Source organism: Polyodon spathula, chromosome 9 (assembly GCF_017654505.1).
Source record: "Polyodon spathula isolate WHYD16114869_AA chromosome 9, ASM1765450v1, whole genome shotgun sequence".
Taxonomy (NCBI): domain Eukaryota; kingdom Metazoa; phylum Chordata; class Actinopteri; order Acipenseriformes; family Polyodontidae; genus Polyodon; species Polyodon spathula.
The window spans coordinates 28,397,627-28,419,860 of NC_054542.1; the positions used below are offsets into that span (position 1 = coordinate 28,397,627).

Genomic DNA, 22,234 nt, shown 5'->3' on the forward strand with positions numbered 1-22,234 from the left:
TGCCCACGCGGCTTTCGATTTGACTTGCTGTAAATGCACCCCTAGCATTTTAATTATAGACAGAATCATAATGTTGTTTTCTGTTTTAAACGATGTACTTTCATTGTGCTTGTACGTTTGACAATCTAATGACTACAACAGAGACAGTTTCGTTAAGGTTTGTCTGCCTGTTGTTGCGGACATATTAACTCAAGACCAGCCTCTTCGCTTTTAGGCGATTAATAAAATCTCCAAATGCTCTCGGGCACAGGGCCCTAGGCTGCTCCGGAGCTTGCAACCTGCCAACTGTACCCACTTTATACCAATGCCCTATCATTTCTTTCTGGTATGTAAAGTGTTTTCAAATTATTCTAACCACACAGTGAAAAACAATAAGAGATGTGTGCTCTGTATAGACCGGAGTTGCTGTCAGTGTGGAATCCTGATCGGCAGCCGTTTTGAAGTTAAAACCTTGTGCTAATTTCGCAGTTTATCCCTTCCACACCGATCGAGATATACATCTACTGTATTGGCGCTGGTGGAATCATTTCTTAGTTTAACTGTGGGACACGGACCCCTCGGGTATCTGTTTATTTATGTATTTAACCGTGACGCAGCATGCGCTTACTCAGACAACAGTCTCACCGTCAAACACTCGCTTCCCCTATTTTGCCTGCGGCCATCATTAGCAATGAATGGACATCATTCTTAAAACATGCTGACAAACCCTCTACTGTCGTGCTGCGCTGTGGAAGTGTTCCCGAAACACTTCGCTGCGTGTTCACAAGAGCACATGCTTGCGTATATCTCCTATCTAAAAACAACAGATTAAAAAAACGGAGATTGCAAGGCTGTCACACCCACACAGACACATACACAACCCAGCAACCCAAATACACTTAAGGATCAACACCTGCACAGAGAAACGCCCTCGAATGCAAACTAGCAAATTCTGCTCATACGAGCGCAAGCATTTTGTCACGGCGAGGAATTGGCACAGCTAAACACGCCTGAATGCGACCTGCCCGTGCCTGCATAGTGCATCGAGCGAGCGTGAATGTAAATACATACTGTACCGATTAAAAAAAAAAATCCCAGATAAACATCAAAAGCAAAATAGGCGGCCAAACAGGCATTTGAAAAGAGGCAGCTAATTTAAAATTGCGCCCACATATTAAATAATGTTTCTTCACATAGTTCTATTATAAAACTCGTATATTTACATTGTGAGTATTTGTATATTTGGTATATTTATACAGGTATTTAGGCAACCATTTCATAGAAATGCTAATTCAATAATCCACGTAATGTGAGGTGCAACTCCAAAAAAAACATAATTGTAAAAATATCCCCGATTTCCCCCCCTCGCACTGCCCCATTTAATTGTTAATATGGTATTTATATGGCACCATGAAACGATCAGTGGGGTAATGTGTCATTCATCAAGCAGAGCGTTATTGCGTTTTTCTGAAAACCCAATGGAATTTCTATATTGCCAATTTGAATTGCTCAATTGTACACACTGGGGGTATTTATAACATTATCACAGACGCATTAAAGCTGGGCTGTAGATGATATATGGATCGCACATCTCCTCAATTTATGAGGAGTTATTGTCTTTGGTGGTGTGAAATATTACCATACTGAACACAGTGATGTGTGTGTGTGTGTGTGTGTGTGTGTGTGTGTGTGTGTGTGTGTGCGTGTGCGCGCGCGCGCAGGGCTCCACGCCTCATGCTCCGCTCTGCGGTGGAGCACGGGCGTGTTTAAGATTAGATTTCCTCTCTAGAGTCTCTGCTTGTGCAGTTCTGTCCCGTCCTTGAACTGAGAAGAGGTAAATAGCTGCACTGTAAAGGGAAAGTAAATCAAGCCAGCACGCCACACGATCAGCAGCAGGCATGTTGAGCTGTCTACTTTATATCGGTCAAGACATTGTAATTTTGGAGCATTTTAACACCTTTATGTATCAGACTTTTAAACGCATCCCAGTGTTTATATATTGTTTGAGAATATCGTTTATAAATAGTGTTACTAACATACACATTACATTATGAAGAAAAAGAAAAATCTGTGGCATAGCATTCATATTCTTAAACATTTGGTTTCCAATGCAAATGCAAACTAGAATGTACTTCAGACTACACTAAATTCCTCAGTTAAGCGTGGAAATCACCGGAAGTCTCCAAAAATGTATGAAAAAAACAACAACACAAATCGCCCAATTAAAGACACAAATCGAAGCGCAATCCATTCTCCCTTGAGTTAAATATATCTCGTCCTATATATTTATGAACTGTATTAACCGTGTGTATTTGTTCTTTTTTTGTCAGAGAAAAAAATGACTGTATAACGCATATTTCTGTATTTATTTACTCATTTAAATAAAATGCTGATCATCACAAGAATAGTGGGCAACATAAGATACAAGTATTCGAAACACCTGTCGGCAAACAAAGACTTAATGACTTACGAATCTATTGACAGTTTAAATCATGTCTTTAATTATTTACTTCAGTCCTTGTTTTCCTATCGCAGGGTTTGAAAATCACACCTGTCCTATGATCAGACCTTATGGTTTCCTATTAAAATGCATGCGTCTGAAACTTGAGCAACCAGCGGGTCCCAGCTCTGAAGTGATCTCACTTTTCACAACACAAATGAGTCTCACTCGAGTCTGTAGATTTGCTATTAATTGTACCGTAGCTATAGAGGAAAATGATATATTTAACAAGGGCCTGTTTACTAAAAGTCATGTTTTGTTACAATTTACTCCACGCGCGGGGCAATAGTTAAAACGCTTGGGCATCAATAGCGAACATGTAGTCAATCCCTTTTATTATGATTGTATGAATAGCTTTTAAAAAAGCACAGCAACATTTTGACACCATTGTGAAACAAAGTGACTTATTAAAAGATGCATTTCAATTTGGATTGCTTCCCGTTTGCCCGTGTAATCTGGCGGAGAAATACTGGGAATATGTTGAAAACACAAATGGTTGAACAAGAAAGCTGAGAATGACATGTGTAATGTTTTGCAATGTGTTATACATAATTGGATTGCGCGTTCACAGTTGAATGATAAACCATCTAAAGACGGTCATCGGGATTAAAATGTAGGTTTATAACGCAGATGTACTGGGCAACAAGCATTACCGAAGTACAGCATAAATACCTAAAATACTGTTAACGCTACACAACAGTCAATAAACCAACAAACAATGAAATTACAGAAAACGAGGTGTCTGAATTTAGTGCTGTTCTAAACTGTTTGTGGCGCTCGGATTCTACAAACAATACTCGCCAAGGTCATGTGCTCTGCATGTGCCTGGGGACATGTCCTCGTCCTGTGTTACTCCGCCCCCGAAAATAATGAGACTAGACCTCCACACCCCTTCTCCTCTTCACTCACACACACACACACACACACACACACACCAACTAACTCTCTCTCTCTCTCTCTCTCTCTCTCTCTCTCTCTCTCTCTCTCTCTCTCTCTCTCTCTCTCTCTCTCTCTCTCTCTCTCTCTAACCTCCTGTCTCGGTGACAGCGAAGAGAATGATCGCAGGCTACACTTCGACAATCCACTTCCAATCTGATCTCCATCTGGACTGTGGGGATGAGTTTCAAACAAATCCCATCTTTTTTTTTTTTTTTTTTTTTTTTAACTCCTGCGCATCCCTTGTAGAATTACAGGAATATGACAGGTACAAAACCCAGTCATACTATCCACTAATCTCCAGTGTCCATGAAAGTAACCGATGGGAGCCCCCCCCCCCCCCCCAAAGAAGCAGAGATCTGTGCAGGAAGTGGAAGTAACTGCGTAAGGAGAAAGGATGAGGGAGGGGGGTAATACCGCTACTTTCATTTTAGCCTACACAGCTGCCAACCTTCGAATGAAATCGGTGTCTCTGGGGCTAGGAGTTTTAACGACATTTTTTTTAATTTTATTTTTTCTTTTGTAAAAGTGTTCTCAAAACGATACCGGTTATTTTAAAACGCCGCCGAATACTCTTTTTTTTTTTTTTTTTTTAAATGAGGTCACAGACATTCAACTCGCTGGCGGTCTGGACCTGTTAAAAAAGAACTGCTCTATTTCTCATTCTTACTTTCCTGTAGGCGATTTCTCTAAATCACTAATTATAGTTTTGTGACGTATGATGTTTCATATGCCTACACTCGCAGTGAAAGAAACGATGTGGTTCTCAGAAAGTATACTGGAAGAAACGTTGCGCTGCTGCCTAAATACACCTTAGTGGAAGCACGTGCTTACTGCCGCAACGGCTGTTCCACACTTGTCTTTCTTCTTCGTGATCCGGACAGAAAACAATGCATTACAATTCATAAAGCACAAGTTCACTTTTTATTGAATGTTTCCGGTGCACATGTGGCAAAAAAGACAGTACAATTAAAGTAATGTGTTATGCTAAAAAGTTTTTTTTTTGTAAAATAAACCAATACATTACCCAGCAATTGATCTGTACTCTTTCTATGCATATATAAATGTATATTGCGAATTACCTAGGACTAAAACAAGATTAATGTCGTTTCTTGTAATTAGTGATTTATTTTTTATTTTTTTTACGATAGCATATTTTACTTCATCCAAATACACCCATGAGATGATTTCATAGAATATAATACTTTTTAAATTGTATTTTTCGAAATGGTACAATTATGCACGCAGTGACCGAAGGGAATACAATAATATATAAAAATGGTCTGTATGGTGCAGCATCAATAAATGTGTGGTTGGGCATCAGTATACATAAGGCGCAATAGCAATCACATAAAAAAAATGTTATCAAAACACAGCCACCCTTACAGATATATCCTTGGATAATTACAGTAATCTTATTCTGAATTGCGTAGTATGTTAGAACATTACTCATGTTGTAATCATTTTGAACCATAATAACACAAATACATACAAAACAAGCACACGCTTTTAATTTGTTACATATTACAACTACTAAAGTTTACACAGCTGTGACCTGGGTCGAATATAAACATATACAGAGCGGCTCATATGTATGCAAAGTGACTGCGTTTTCACACAAGAAACCCCAAGGCTGTACTCTAGTCAGCATAAGCACGGATGTTTTTTTCTTTCTTTTTCTAACCTGTGATGTATCAAGAGAGACAGTGAAGTGTATTCGGCACCTGGATTTCGGAGCACTGATGCATGCCCATTAACAATGAACGAAAATCCTGACACATTATTCAATTATTCTCACATGAAGGATAATATTCCACGCACATGCTGCCGATTTGCATGCTAAAAACGCAATCCCTCTGGCAAACTCAAATTATATAGGCGTACATGTTACCCCGTACGGTATATTTTCTGAACTCAATCCAAATATTGCACCTACCCATAGGCCACAACGTTGTCGCATTGGTACATTTCATACCAGCAATGTCAATAGAGAGCCAACTTTTGGCAGCGCAAAGGGGCCTCGAGTCCCCTGTGCATTTAGCACTTAGCTGACAGCTGCAGCCTCTTCACATCGTTCGCTGTGTCTGTTCACTTCGCTGGTATCCTTTTGCAGTATTGACGTAAAATTAATTATACCTTATTTCAGCGATAAACTTCCACAAAGATAATTAATAAAGGGACTAGATATATACAACAGTGTTTCGCCAAAACAATATATTTTTTTTTTGTGGTAACCGAATCAAAGCATTGGCCTACTAACTGTTTTAGTATTAAATAGGTTGGCATTATATTAGATAGACTACAGAGCACATAGTTCCTGCCATTCGTTAATAATAATAATAATAATAATAATAATAATAATAATAATAATAATAATAATAATAATAATATAATTATCATCCATAGGCCTAGTTTACATTTTAACATTTGAAACTACATTCATCGCAGCATTCGGCAGTTAAACTAAAAACTGTAGTCCAAATGAGTTATAACTGCCCTTTTTGTGTAATTGTTTTTAGTTTTGTTCGGAAGAGTAAAGATTTTAAAGCAAACGATGAAGCGAAATCCTCTGCTGGTTTTGTTGTGTGTTATGAAGCCTGGCAGCGTTTGCCGAACAGAATCCAAAACCCCACAACCAGAAGATGTGCTAGCTTTCCGTATCTTTCCCCCCCTTCTCTCCACGGTAAGTATACGGCCTTTGCTCGCTGGTATGAGTTCAGCTGTTCAGTAGTGTTTACAGCCCGAGCTCTGTGTGAAACCCTTCCCGCGCTAAACGCAGCGCACAGCGGCCTAACCTTTGGGTCAGATCCCAGAGGGGCTGCAGGAGGGGGAGGGCAGCCTGTCAGACTATACAGGCAATCCGATTACAGCAGGACTGTGCGTGATTATTCAGTTTCCTTCTATACCGTGCACGAAATAACTGCTTGTAAAATAATGAACACAACGCTGTCTGAAGCGCGGCTTTTTACTCGTTTACATTAAGAACAAATAATGTGCGTGTATTTAGCATACAGTGTGTGACATCGTTAATGGTTATGCATTGCACATAACCTGGAGACTCAAGGCATATGTTTAGGTAAAGACTGCGCAAATACGAACGGTGTAAGGCTGCAGCCTACAGCAACATTAAAAATGTGGAAGAGACGGTATCCAGGCGTTTCATGCGCCAGTCCATTTAGACACGTTTGAGCGATTTAGGATTTTAACAGGGGATGCAGCCCCCTCGTGATTCATTTGTCAAGTCCACATAATCTGCTCGTATCAATTAAATACAAGAGGTAAGTGCTGGAATAGAGATCAGCACTGATTTGGAGTTAAGGAAAAAAGATAGGGAATGGATGTGTGGAATTATAGTAGGTCTACTGGTGCAGTATTTATTGTGTATACATAGTTATATGGTTATATTATTGTATTATGATTATAAACTAGCTACCAAGTTCTAGCGGTTAAAATGTCGTGCTGCAAAAAGGTAATGATGTGTAGTAGCTTAATGAAAAATGAGTCTCTACCTTTAACCATTGAAGCAAGTGCAATATGGCTGAAAAAGCATACTAAAATCGGAGAGCTAAAGGTTTTCACAACAGCGCAGTCTACTCATTTGGTCCGCTCAGTTCTAGTGACCTCCTTAATAGAAGCTGATAAATAACATTTGGTGTATGGCTACTCATTTCTAAACATAGTTTTACCGATACGTTATGAACCGCTTAAATATACAATTAATATATTTGTCACCACACAATAAACTAAACTAATTTTTCTTTACCAGTTATTTAAATAAGTTGCTTGTCACAATGTAGCAAATATATTGTAGCGTGCACGGGGAAAGGCAGCAGCAGGTACAGCGCTATCGGTGCTATGCTTTAGTGCGAGAGATCCCGGGTCCGCGCCCGTCCTCCGCATGTGTGTGGATTGCCTCTCCCAATGTGATGTGCCTGCCTGTGGGATCCGAGAACGCTATAACTAGATTTGTACTGCATTTGCATTGCAATAGTTAAACAATGTTACAGGAAACCAACCACGCTTTAACGAAGTTGCTATCAACATGTGGAATCCTGTCTGATCGTGACAGTCTGTCTGTCACTTCCTACACTTGCACAGGATAACTGCCTTTATTTTATTTATTTATTTATTTATTTTTACCATAAAACGTATAATATACTTCAGTAGAATATAAGTACATATTTGTACAAGTATTTACAATACTGAAAGTGGCCTTGACGATGCATCGGCCATTAAGTAAAAGCGCGACACAGAGTCAACAAATATTCACCATAAAATAGAAATGCAGACTGTTTTATCTATAAGCAAATACAAACACATTGCAAGAAACAAGCCACGAGCATGCTGTCGTTATTTTTCCTATTCTTTTTTTTTTTTTGGTTGTTCCTTACACGTCCACTGAGTGAAGTAGCTGGAGGTTTATGGTAATTGCGGTTCCGCGACGGCCTTCTGGGTAGTCTGTGTGAGTGGGAGCGAGTGAGTTGCTCTCATCTCAGTCTCCGCGGCACGCACGGAGATAGCAGGAGCTCAAGACTCAGTCTCGTGCTGCACAGTGGGCAAAAAGAAGAAGAAAAAAACATAAAGACCAAATAAATAAATAAATAAATAAACTTTATTTGAGTCAGGAAGAAAAAGAAATGAAAGAAGAAAAAGACGCGTGATCTTCAAAGCATTGGAAAAAACTAATGATGTTGCGTAAAACGAGTGGGTAACTTCTGCTGAAGCGGCGTGTTTAGTGAGAGGCTTTACAGCAGCAGCAATAAGCAAACATGGCGCTGCGAGGCATTACGGGGCTGCAATAATTGCAGGAGTTCGTGGACCGTCGCCACCTGTACTAAATACCCTGGCTTTATACACTGAAACCTGAAGTTGCTGTCAGTCCACGGAATATTAGAATTGCAAGGATCGAGATTCTCATAAACAGGTCTGTAATTCAGAGGATGTCTAGGTGTTCTTTTATTTTTAGCTCAGTTTCGTCCCTACTGGAAATACATCGCGACTCGTTGGATCGCTAGAAAGTGTCGACTTATGCGCACCATTAGAAAGGGATATTAAAAAGGATCGCGGAAAAGTTAAATCTTCTAATTGATGAATCTAGGTGGATTACATATATGCTAAAAAAAAGTAATTTATCATGTAAACAGGACTTTGATTTTGTTCCTCGCGGCACGGGATATTGGAGTCAACTACGAGGAGAGTATTGGCTTGGATTTTTTTTCTTTTTTTCGTTAGAAAAACATACACCGCCAGTGTCTGTTTTGAATTATTGTGGCTTTAAAACTTTGTCAGACCCTTCCAATCACACCAATTAGTGGCAAGAACCCCGCGGATTTATATTCACCTTATTTCTGATTCAGGTAAGGCGATCGTTTTATTGAATATACCTATTTCGAGACGTGCTGTGCTGGTGGATTCAGAGTTTTCCACTTCCAGTTAGTTGTTTGGTGTACGATGCAAAATATATCGCATTGACTCAGAAAGCACTGTAAATATTTGCCTATATAACTATTTTTTAAAAAGTATTTCTTTTTTGGAAAAAAAAAAAACTGTGTCTCTGTTACCAAAGTAGAGTACCGTGTACGAACTGCTCAGTTTTGCTGCTACAGCACTAGGCTATCTTGCAACGGGTTTGCGTGAAAATCACGTTTTAAAAACTCACCGTAGAATTGCAGATGTTTAATATCTGTAACCAATTACAAAATTAGGCACAGAACAGAAGTGGCGATCTTGGGATGTGTCACAACCTCTGATTTATATATTAAACTAGCATAACCCTCTGATTTATATATTAAACTTATATATCATTAAAAACGTGTTTTTATAGTCTTTGAGCAAGCGAAAACCTTAATTTCCATATCATCATGTCGGGGCTTCCTGGGCAGCCTGCGACTTTGCAGGAGTGGCTACATTATTTGTGCAGTTTTCAGAAAGGGGGAGGCAGTACAATTGTTGTTAATAACACACAGTAGGCCCATAATTGTGCCGGTCTGTGTTTTTCGGTGTTTTATTTCTACGTCTTTTTCATATTCGTCCGGTAAACTGCAGTTGTTTCACGACGGATACTTTAGTTCCCTTATAAAACAGTCTTTGCTCTAACGTTTATCCGTTGATGGGTTTTGTTGTGATACAATACAAGTTGTGTTGTAGCGGAGCCTCGCCCAGGTTTATGGCAGTTCATAAATTATTTTGCGGTTTGTCACTGTTGGAGGGCATCCCCTCCGCTTTGCGCGCGAGTGTGTGCGTGACTGAGCGGATTCGCAGAGCTCCTGGGGTAATTCATGTGAATATTTTGGGGCTCCCTCCCCACCCCCACCCCCCCGCCAGGTCAGACCACACTGGTGTGATTTGCCTGATATAGGAGGCGGCAGAAAAGTAAACATCGATCTATGCAATGTATTGAGGTGCACTTTTTGTATCGCGCAATCCAGCCAGCGGACAGAGTCTCGTGCAGGTGTGAACCACAGCCATACATTACAATGTGACCTGTTTAATCTGATTTTCCACTAAATTACAGTTTTCCATTCCTGTCGAAACACGGCCTTAACTCACACGCAACACACACGGTCACCTTTTCACTGCAAAAATGTGTAGAAAAAAACACAATTTGTGTTAAGTGTTGTATTAATAATACGGGTTTGTAAGCAACTTAAATGATAGTATTTGTATTATTGTATGGCTGTAGTTGGTTGTTTTTTCAATTTTAACTGCATTGCTTGCCACGGTCGGCATTAATTGAGAAGTGATCTCCAGATCGATGCGCTTTACAGCTCGTTAGCTATCCAGCACCTTTAGCGGAATTTGACAGAATACACCGGAGACGGGAGGCAAACCACTCACAAAAAGAACATTACCGGGGTCCTAAAATTCCATGGAAGTGACCAATAGAAATATCCGCACCCCTCCTCCCGATAGAGTTTATTATTATTATTTTACTTCACTAATTAAATTGGAGCAAAAACAAAACAAAACACTATTACGGTAAAAACTACTTCAAGTAAGAAATAAAAAGATAACTCTGAAGAACATTTTCTTGACAAACGCTCGATTTCCACGCAACCCATTTACTTTGTTTTTTTTGTTCTTGTTTTGTTTTGTTTCGGTCTCCAATTGTGTAGTATAGTTTTGCCCTTATGTACCCCTCAGAAATACGTTTTAGGTGAGTATGTTTGTGTCACGGTAGTTTCTCTTCCCCGCTGTACATGTAGGGACAGTGAGGTGGTTTTAGGGTATTGTTAGTCTGTCTGGTGATCGATTGGTCTAGACAGGCTTTCGGACGCCCTGCTATCTTTCACTCTGGACAGGAATGAAAGGAATAATATAAAAACCTGTGTGTGTGTGTTTGTGTGTGGGGGGGTGTATGTTTTAATGCGCCACACTGTCGGGTGTGACGATGGGGGTTGTTTTAATGCGCCACACTGCCAGGGGGGGGGGGGGGGGGGGTTAATGCGCCACACTGTCGCGGCTAGAAGAAGAATACTAGATAAGGCTGAGTTGGAAGTTCAAAGTGAAAGTCTGCCCGGTTGCTTTTCTATAGGCTGTAGGAATTTAGAGAAAAAGAGCGTGTGTCTTGGCTTTGTCAATTTGTCGTTTGTAGAAAGCAATTCTACGACATTGGTGTGCATCACGTGTGAGGGATAGGGTAAATAAAAAATAAATAGACTTATAGTTCAAAGGGGAACAGTACAAAAAAAGAGAGCGCATCATGTTCTGCTTATCACACAGTAAGCCAACAGTTCGAAGAAACAGCTCCTATGACTTTATTTTTCTCTGTCTGAAAATAGACTTTTATTTCCCATTCACCCGAGCCTACTGTGTGGATTGATCTGTATGGAAGACGATAGCATTACAGAAAGTAACCCAAATCAAAAAGGGAAGCAAGGTGCATGACTTCTGCACACCGAGGTTAACTTATCAAATTACATTTAAAAAATAAACACACAACATGTATCCTGGAATCAGTAATGCAAAGCCATGTTGCCGAGAATCTTACATTTAACATACATGACTCGTACAGCAATATTGTTTAAAGTGTATTTCTTAACTTTTGAGTAAAACAAATAAAATATATACATATACTACCACGATGTGTGTATCCTACTGGTCGGAAAGCAATGTTGCGCTGTCTGGTCTCTTGTCTGGGAGGAAATACGTCCAAGCTGCTTTTTTTTTTTTTTTTTTTTTTTGCATAAGGTAGTTAAACCCAGCTCAGCCAGTGAGATCGCTGATGCTCGTCAGATAGGAGGATTTATCCTTCATTTAATTGACAATATTTAGCTTTGTTCGAGATCCAGTTGCAGGCGCTCGGGAGCTTTAGAAATAGCAAGACGGACTCTCTAGTGCAGCAACGGGGCTGTGCCGCAGCAGTGAGCTGATCTGGAGAAACAGAACGTGGTTCAACAGTAGAGCCGAACATATTCCGTTTCAGATAAATAACGCCCCTGTCAACTAGCCTTAATTTAAATGTTTCTAAACTTTATATGTCTCATTTATTAATCTATAGCCCAGGCGTTATTGCGTTGGTTGGCATAGTGCCTTTTTCCCCCATGCTACAGTTAACTTCAAATTAATGTTGTATGTTTCTATTTTTGAATACATGATGTATTTACGCCTTTGCCTAGCCTGCTTGTCACCCCGTATAGTAAAACAAAGAGGTTCAACTTCACTGGGTCTTGGCTAACTCTATATCTTATTTTCCACTTTGGTTTTCTTGACATTGTGTAGGGACCTTTATCTTAAAGGTAAAATGTCGAAGAGGAATACAATCATTTAAACGTAATTAAACTAGTAATAAACTATAATTATCGCCAAATTATACACCTGCTCTCTCTTGAAATTGTTTCGTGTATGTTTTCTACAGTTGTTTTAGTCATCTGACTTGTTTGCATAGTTTTGCATGGTTACACATAATGCCCAAAACAAAAAGTCTCACTTACGACAGAGGCTTGAATATAAGATCAGGTTCTATCAGACACTCAACAGTCGAAATCAGATATGCAGCATGCAAGGCGCCCTATCTGTCAAGCACGTGCTTCCCAGTAAGACCTTAATGCCTGTTAAGAACTTCTATTGAGACAACAATGATACTCAGTAGTTTCACAAAAGCATATAGCTTAGTTTTTTAAAAAAAAAGGTAAAATCGTTAATAACAGAAAGCGAATCAGTGTAATACAAATCTACACTGTTTAATGCATTGTAACGGTTTTATATTTTAAGGTAAATATGCCAGAATTACGTTATTGTTTTTTGTGAATTTCTACATTTATTGAAAAAACAAACAAGAGTTGTATATACCGGTATATATATATATATATATATATATATATATATATATATATATATATATATATATATATATAGGGGGTTTATTTATTTATTTTTAAACGGGTTCCACAATAGCAATTGCCAACCACCCATTTTCTGTGAGTTCGTTTGAAGCTCAGGGGGCATGCCGGGCTTTCGGCAGTTTATTTTGATGTATTGAACAAACATGCATTAAGAATTCGTCATTGAGCTACTATTCTGCTGTGTATAAAACAATCAATTTGAGGCACGGGGAGGGGCGTTGTTTTTACGATTTTATAGTTCAAATCAAAGCTATTAAAAAATGTTTTTAAACGGGGTGTGATTCGCACAGCCATGCTTCATTTCAACTGCAGACTTGTGGACTGAGTTGGTTGTAACTGGTGCATATGCTGTTTGAACGATAGTAGCCGAATGTGCTAATGTGATCACTGGCATTGCATAAGTTTAGTTCTGGGCCTAAAAATAAACACCTACAGTCCATGATTCAAACACTGCGGCTTCAGCTGACCTTGTCAAGCAATGAAGGAACTATGTCGTGCAGGCTGAATTGAGTATAGCCTATTTTGTCAATTGCTGTAACTTTTAATATGCCGTGCATGGCAGATCTGAATAGCAATAAACGGGTAAAGGTTGATCTAGGATGTCCGCTAGCAGTTTATTTGCGCAAGAACGGGGTCACGTTGACCATGACAGACGTAGGATAGAATACTGTAGCTGCTAGTTTTATGTTTAAACATCCTCGACGTAAAAATCCTTTCATGTCCAACATCTGTTCCACATCTATTTAATGTGGAAATCTGATTTGGTTACAGACTGTACACACCGCCACCAGCTCTAGGAAAACATTGACACGGGATTGAATCTGTGATCGTGCAACTGTTTACACTTGCAGTAGCAGACCACTTCCACGTTCGTATTTACAACATATAGCATTTCTTGTTGTCAGATCCAGACAGTGAATCAGCAGCTATGTGACATGAGGGAAATGTCGCCACAAACCAGGCAGGAATTGATCAATCACCATTGGCAAGTGCAACATTGACAGCGTATGCATACATATGAATCCGCAGCGCAGGCAAAATCATTGCAGCGAAATGCAGACATACGCGATATGCTGAAGTCCAACAGCGGTGTCTCCGCTAACAACTGTCTGAAATTGATACCCTTTCGTTCCAGAGGAAGCATTCAGAGGCACGTTCTGCAAATATGTAGAAGTATTGATTTATAATTTGCTGCTTATAAAAGCAGTGAAATCTCATGCCTTTCTCTTCCACATATCCAGGGAATGTGTGAGCTGTGCTCCTGGTTTTAATTTATTCTGTAAATGCAGGCAGTCCATGGCCCGTGGCCCAGGGACACAATGCGCAGCGCTCTCCAGCCACTCCCGACCTGCAGACGTTTAAACTGGGTGTTATTAATCAAAAAAGGATTTGGGACCATTGTTCTGTCTTTTGCAGGCAGTTTATCTCTAACCGCGTTTCCTGTTTATTCTATTTATTTGCAGTGCTGTTAAGGTACAAGGTGGATTTTGAAAAACAGCCATGTAAACTCACCGTTGAACCTGTATATAATAATAATAATAATAATAATAATAATAATAATAATAATAATAATAATAATACGGCATTCGCTCTGTCCGTATTGCTGGTGGTGTTGGTGTGGCTTAACATCGGGCGGTGTTTTAATTACCATGTTGTAAGTATATTTAAATAAGTGCATGTTTAAGATAGTCTTTAAATGTTTCCTATAAGCGATAGCTGGTCTTGTTAAGATTCGCGTAAAAACAAGTAGCCGATCATGCTTTTATAAACAATAATGCCAACCAAGCGGTGTTGTAACGAAGCATTGGCTTTCATTCACATCTTATTTAATTGGCCCTTGAATTTAGATGACTGGTTGAGGTACCAAGCATGCAATTAGTTTGTGACGAGGCTTTGGTACTGTACCCTTAGGTCACCAAGAGGCCTACAGATTATTCATGTCGGTTGCCGCTAGTCATCAGTGTGGAGTTTTAAAGACCATCCCTGGGGATTCCTCTGTAAATCAGAATGTGTACCTCCCCCAGACGGCTTGTAATTACATCAGTTAATTAGGACTATAACTTGGCGGAATGAATCTACAAAGAGACGAAAATCAATAACCTTGTTATAAACAAATGTATAAATGTGTTTAAATGAGTGAACACGGCGCGGCCGCGCATCAAATTAAATAATGTCCCGGAGTTTGGTTGTGTGGATGGGGATCTTCGTTTGTCGAGTAATGCTGCTCTGTGGAGGAAACTATCGAAATCAAATAAAAACCAGTTGGCGAATACTGTAGTGATTTATGTTTACCTTCTTTGCGTGTATGCACTTTGTAGGAAACGTTTGCCATTTAAATGCCCTACTATTTGCACCTGCATAGAGGAAAACTATCTGCCGCTTGTCAGCTCATTTCAAAGTATTTGAATGGCTTCTTGGGTTTGGCTCATATACTTTATTCTAGTTCTATTCAGCCTAGTTTAAAATATTTCCCAATAGTGTATGTCACCGCACATTGTTTCTTACACCCCTTTAGCCAGGAAACTATAGACAACATAATATTTATATTTATGTATGTATTTATTTGTAAGTGATTTGTTAACGTGTTGTACATTTAGTATGGCGTTGGCAGTTGCCTGAACAGTGGCAAATATGGCCACCGATTGTTTTTCAAATTGTCGTGCTTCACCTGCACCAAGGCGTACAGCTTTATAACTAAAGTAATGTTGCAGTGTTATGCCCAAGTCAGATCTATGCAATTTAACAAAATAAAAAAAACGACCTTAAACGTTTCTTCCATGAAACTAAAAAAAACAGGTTATTGCTACTCAATTTTCTTTCAGACGATTTGTGATTGCTGTGTCGCGTAATCTAATTGCCACATTAGCGCCTTGTCAATATGAATTAAACACACCATTTCTGTTTTAAGATTACATTTGGAGTTTTGTTTCTTTAACCCCGAAGGACGAAGCATGAAATTAGAAAAATGGTTAATAAAAAAACAAACAAACAAACAAACAAAAAAACAACCAACAACAACCTCTATGCAATGTCTGTTCGAAGTTCTGAATATGCCTGGGATAGAAGGCTGCTAGCGGTGTGTGTGTGTGTGTGTGTGTGTGTGTGTGCGTGTGCGAGCGTGCGTGCGTGTGTGTGTGCGTGTGTGTGTGTGTGTAAAAAAGCAAACGCATGGCAGTAAGCTGGCGAGATCAGGTTTCATAGTTGGCTCCCAGAAGAGAAGTCATGGTTTGATTGAAGTTGCACTCCGTCCCGACCTCCGGGGGACAGCCGCCCTGTAAGAAGTGAGCGCATTTCCTCTTTGCCTCTGAAAGCCTTTCTGCTGCAGGAGCTTCGCGAGGCACTGATCGCTGCTCCCCCTCAAGAACGCGTAACTGTCTACGTCAGCATTGTTTTCTTAGCGCAGCATTCTACCGCGACCAAGCAGCGCATTTCACATGGGAAACTCGGTTCTTACTTATTATCGTGACCGAATAGAGAGGTGTCTTATTACATTTAATTAGAAATAAAGTAGTAGTTATCGCTACACTAGCAGTACACCTGCATTTTACTTCTGTATTTAAATGTGTAACAATTTTACAAATAGTATATTGCATAGTATGTAGTTAATTCTTGGTTTATTTTGGTAGCCTCATATTCAAGACAGTACTAACCAAACTAAACAAAAAAAAGTATATGTGGAATGTGGTGAATAATTTAAATGTAAATGCTGGTTTGTGTCACCGCGGTGACGCTGTCTGAACACTATGCGGTATGGTGGCTATTCCTTTTGTAAACGTGCTACCCCCTGCAGTGTGCCTCAACCTGTTTTGTTAATTTATTGAAACACCTTTTTAAGACGTGAGCGCTTCAAAAAGCTTTGTAAGTCAGTCTGCCAAAAAACAGGTGTAGATGTACGAAACATGGACACGCGTGTATAGATTGCTTCCAGGCTATAGCATTAGTTCGAAGGTTTGCATGCACATATGCTATTAGAGCTAGCTGTCATGGCGTCCTGTTTCCTCGCAGCAATCGAATGCTTGGAGATATGGTATGGCGGGGGGGAGGGGGGAGGCGATGGCGATTATAATTACCTAAACAGTAAAACTTGCATTTGTCATCTAAATAACACGACGTATTAATTCACAATCCCAACATGCAAACATGATGAAATCTTGGCTTGCAAACAGGCAGTGTCGAACTTGAAATAGCAAAGGAAATGACGGTCACACAAATTGTTACTTTAAACCCGTCTTCATGCATTTTGTTTCACAGAAAGTTGCTTTTTGTTAAGGAAGCATCTGGTGATAGCGTGCACGACATATTACTTTCCATTTTGTATAAAATAAGGAACATTTTATATGTAGGGCCTTTTTTAACATTTGCTTGGAATTAATCCCCTTATCCCAGCTGCGGTGGTAGATCCTCCTGCAGCTACACGGGCCTCACAATGCTGCTGTTGTTAGTTTTTGCTCTGTGTAGTCAGGAATTGTTCGTCTAGCTCGCACGGATTGTGTGGTAATGGGAGAATGTGAAGCCTGTTTACAGCCAGTGCAAATAATGCGACAGCTGTTGGGGCGCGGGCTGTCCGCGCGCCTCTCTCTCTCTCTTGCTTTCTCTACTGCATTCGCACAATGCTTTCATTATAGTGCTTGTACTTCATCATAGGGCACGGGGCTCACACAGCGGTCCCACTGTTATTTGAATTAATTTTCCTTTATTTCCCTCCTTTTAAAGTACGATAAAATAAAATCAGCTGATCCTATAGCCACAACACTTCAATAACGTCATAGACAAAGCCATGTTATTTGGGAAGATTGCAGTTCACTTTTAACGGGGGTGGGGTGGGGGGGGGGGTGGGTATGTCGTATTTAGGATAAATGTTAACGTGTTCCATTTATTATTGCATCAGTTTAGTTTTAAAGGCTAATATCAGTCTAATAGCGGGGTAGTTGATGCTTTTGCTGAATTGATGATCCAGTATGTCTGTTTGGACAGAAGGTTAGGAAAATAAATATCTGCCCCCTCCACAATTCTGATTGGAGAGATTTGGCTTATTACGGCATTTACTGTATAGAAGAAAGTGCCTGCCTACCCAGTTAATGTATCCGAGGCTTGATCCAGCCTATGAAAATATACAGAACCTGTAAAGAAAACATGGGGAGTTGTTCATCACACAATGTTCAGTGCCTGGCCTACCTATTTTAGCTGATGAAAAGTGTAGGGCTTTTTTAACCCTCAAATAATTTTGAGTAAGAACAACAGAACACGCGCCGATTTACCTTAACTGGAGTTGCAGCAACTACAAAAGAGAATCGTTTTGAAAGAGTAAGAAATAATAATAATAACATTATTGATATATAAGCAAGCATGCTCGGAAAATTCAATGGCAGGCGTTTAAAAAAAAAAGAAAAGAAAAACACATGGCAGTATCAACCGCATCATCACGATCATCTGCTCCTTCAGTCAGTGAAGTGCTGCTCAGCCGTGATGGTTAGTAATGCAGACCACATTTATTCCCTGCTGCCAAGTCGCTCACATCTGCTTGGTAGAGCCCAAAGCGTTTCAGCTATGCATTGTGCTGCTCCGATCTACAAAAAGGTAGCGAACGATTACTTTTAAAATCAAGATGAAGTTACATTGTGCGGCGCTGTAGTTGGTATGTGGATCCCCGCGGGTCCAGGTTTTAAAAGCGCTCCAATTAGGTCCGGGTTGGCTAGATTCGTGTTTTTGTTCAGTTCAGTTTAGTGTTTCTGATATAGTCGACTAAACACTATGCTTTGATTGGATGCTGAAATGAAAACTTGACAATCGGACTTTGCACCGGGACAGAAAACTCAATAAACAGAAGCAATCTATTGGTATTTTAAAAGTTTAAATGACCTCATAAATTGTATGTTTTCCTCATAAATTTCCAAATAATCCTAATCACTGTACGGCTTTCTTACACCCAATATTTTTTGTTGGTTTTGTCGCCTTGCAGTTCAAATACGGTCAACAAGTGTAATCTGCACGGTTAATCTGTATACTATTATCCATTCATTCCATTAACCAGATACCGATGATTTGTCGGAGTAAACCAATGTTACACAATTTCAATGGCATGTCCGAATCTCCAAAATTAGAAACACATTTGTAGTTAGTTATCATCTTCAATAGATTGTGTGTGTGTGTGTGTGTGTGTGTGTGTGTGTGTGTGTGTGTATGTGTATGTATATATATATATATATATATATATATATATATATATATATATATATATATATATATATATATATATATATATATATAATGTAAATCTATTTTATTGTTTGGAAAAGGCACCCTAGTAGTGTGCAAATGAACATCAATTTGAGTTTGTAATGAGAAATCCAGCAATGCCACACCAACACACTCTGTGGATTGCGCTAATGTAAACCATAATTTTCTCTATCTCGAGCGCTAGTTTAATTTCATAAGAGTTCTCGGAAGATCCTCGTGAGCCTTTTCTGTATGCGCGCCTTGAATTGGCTCTGCTGTATGTGATTGATGGAGCAAATACAAGGGCTGTAGACCCTATAGCGAAAAATAAAAAAAAAACCTTGCTGCGCGTCCATTTGCTGTATAATGAAAGCTGCTACCCACTCCCCAGGGCCCGCTTCCATTCAGGTACTGAAGGGAAGGGGGAGGGTTTGCAGCAAATCGATCACCCCTTCAAAGCTGTTGTGCCGTCAATGTGGGAAACACAGCCCTTGTCAGCCACAATTATGCAAAACCAGCTCTTTTGCGATCAATACCTACTAACGTCCCTCCTGTATAGCTCATCTCCCTTTTTTTAGCCGACACTTGCTTGCTGGTATTTGGCTCAAAGGCACACAACTGTCTGCCTGTCTGATCGTTGCTCTGTTTGGTTTAAAAAAAAAATGACGTTGCGCTGTCTGTAGGGGAAATTAATAATACATCACGACGAGACAATGGATTTTTGGAACAGAGCCTTGAAAGTGGCACACCTGCATGGACATTTGGTACAGGTGTGGTGTTATTTTGCGTTACGTGTTAAAACCTGGTGCACCGTGTAGTGGGAGAATGATTTTAGCTCAGAAAAAGAGGAAACGCCCATTTGAAAGGGGTACGATGTATTGAGTTTGGACCTTAAAGTTCTTTTAAATATCATTCTTTTAAATATCTGTCACTGATCAGCAACATTAGGTTATGTAAAATTGTAAACAATATTTGTGCTTGTTTGTATTTGCCAATCGCTTCCAGCCCTGTGTTAGCTAGTTAATAAATACTTTTCATGCCATATGTTTTTACTGTTTGACCGGCGCCCCTGCATGTCTGGGATGGTATCGACAAAATTGTTTATTTATACTGACAAATAACTGCATTTTATAAATGCAATGTGCGTGTATTGAACCGAACGTCGTTTAAACAACCCCAAAAGATCTGCCGAAAATATTACTATCTTTGTATTTATTTTTCATTTTCAGTAATGGTGATTATCTTTGCCTGGTATGCTGTTTTTATTCCGATGTGGAGACTTCTAAGTCTATTTCTTGCGAACGGCACGTAGTAGCGTAGTTCCCAGCAATTCCAATGGAATCCACATGTTTTTCTGTTTTTTTTTTTTTTTTTTTTTATTGTTTAACAAAAATGTATGTTTTTTTACTTTGGCAACTCCTGCCTCCCTTGTTTACGCACCGCCCAATATATCCATTAGACTTCCCTGATGAAAACCCGTGTCGCACTAAATGACACTCGTATACCATTAGAGCCAGGGTCAACTGCACACATTAACATTGCTTACATTTACATGGTAACATTTACACGAATCCGTTTAAACGATGGAACACAATCACATATAAAAAAAATAATAAAAGAATGTAGATTCCACGAGCTTAAATCTGCGTATTATTTTAACGCAATGTTAAGGTATGTAGTAACTTATGAACATAACTAATGCTTCTGAAATGTATGTATTTAAAGCAAGCACACAGCAGTAGCCTGTCAGTACACGTTATACTGTAGGCTATACTATCAGTGTTGAAAAACAAAAGAACTGGTACATAAACTGGTGCATGCATTAAGTACTTGAAATACAAACGTACCACTTTTTTAACATCATTAAAAAAGACCATCATAAACTGGTACATGCATTAAGTACTTGGAATATAAACGTACCGCTTTTTGACAGTGATGTACCACATTCTCACTGTGTACTTATTTCTGGCCATAGTAATCAGTTTTTTTTTTTTTTTTTTTTTTTTTTTTTACTTGGCTGGGAACGGTTTTAAATAGGCATGCACTTATATTAGTTAGCAGGGTTACACGTATTCCTAAAGCACTTAACAAGACAACGAAGAGACTTGTAAATTATTACCAACTTTGCTACTGGCGAACTGCCTATTTCTTTGACAACGCGGATATAGTTTATCACGCATTTTACAGTGGGGGTGCACTTTTGGCAGTCATTGTACTAAAGTCGGTCTCACGCAAAGGCGTCCGGCGATATAATAAATAAGGGCTCGCCGCCCCCCGCCCCCGCCCCCTGACCGGGGGGGGGGGGGGGGGGGGTGCAATAACTTTTGACGAACTAAAGCTGCAGGCTTCGTGTGTCTGTTGTAGGTACTTCGTATGTCCACGCTGAACGGGATAACAGTGCTGCAGCGGGTTTTAAGGTAGCTCTACAGAGAATTTTGGCTCGCAGGATGTTAATGTACGAAAATATGTATATATGGGAAATAGTGCGGCTCCCACCCCTACCCCTTTCTGGCCATGTTCCAGCCTCGGAGTGTTTGAGGCTGCGGAATCTCATGTCTGTAAAATGGCGCGTCCGGTGAGTCTGGAATCCGATATGCAGAAGCTAGTCTGTGTGTGGGAGAAAAAGTTCCCACTTTGTTGATGGACACCAGCCATTTTAACCGCTTCCCCTTCTCTATTCTGTGCCATAGTGGAGCATATCTGTAGCGTACAAAGGCTATTGTGTACACGGAGTCCTACATCGGAATCGTTTGTGTGGGTGGCGTGAACAATATTTTACAGACAAACAGACCCGTTATGTTTTTTTTTTTTTTAACTTTCTATGAAGTTTACTTTCAGTGTAGCCTCTAGTGAAACGATGCTGTGCTCAAATATGTACAGAAAAGTGTGCAATAGCTGCTTGGGTCGCAGCACTCGGCACAAGGCTGTAAAGCGGAGGTGTATCAGCAATTCGTGCATTTTGGCGAAGCACGTTGTTTCAGGGGTAATCAGAGGGAAGCGATGAGTTCACAAAACTGGAAGACGATTTAAGGGTATTCCCTGCCGATCATTCAGCGCATCTGTTGTTATTAACCCTATAATTCGTTAGTAAAGTAAATTGTTTTTTAATTCTGATTTATTGAGATCATTAAGTCTATACACGAATCAATCCAGTAACGAGGTAGACGTCCTAATGGGGATTTACAGATAGATGCTCCCTCTCGAGGTCAGAACAGAAAAGCGAAAGCATAAAGAGAGGGCAGGGGAAAGGGGAGAGGTG

The 22,234-nt window shown here is 39.8% G+C and overlaps 1 protein-coding gene across 3 annotated transcripts in view; it reads left to right on the forward strand.

Annotated features, from left to right (window-relative positions):
* Window positions 1-7,879: 7,879 nt before the first annotated feature.
* LOC121320607 (BCL-6 corepressor-like) overlaps window positions 7,880-22,234 on the forward strand; it is a 51,587-nt gene continuing 37,232 nt past the window's right edge. For 2 of the 3 annotated variants that reach the window (XM_041259078.1, XM_041259080.1), the window contains exon 1: window positions 7,880-8,772. The gene's annotated coding sequence lies outside the window, so the exon portion shown is untranslated. The remainder of the gene's footprint in view (window positions 8,773-22,234) is intronic. The other variant, XM_041259079.1, reaches the window with a different exon arrangement.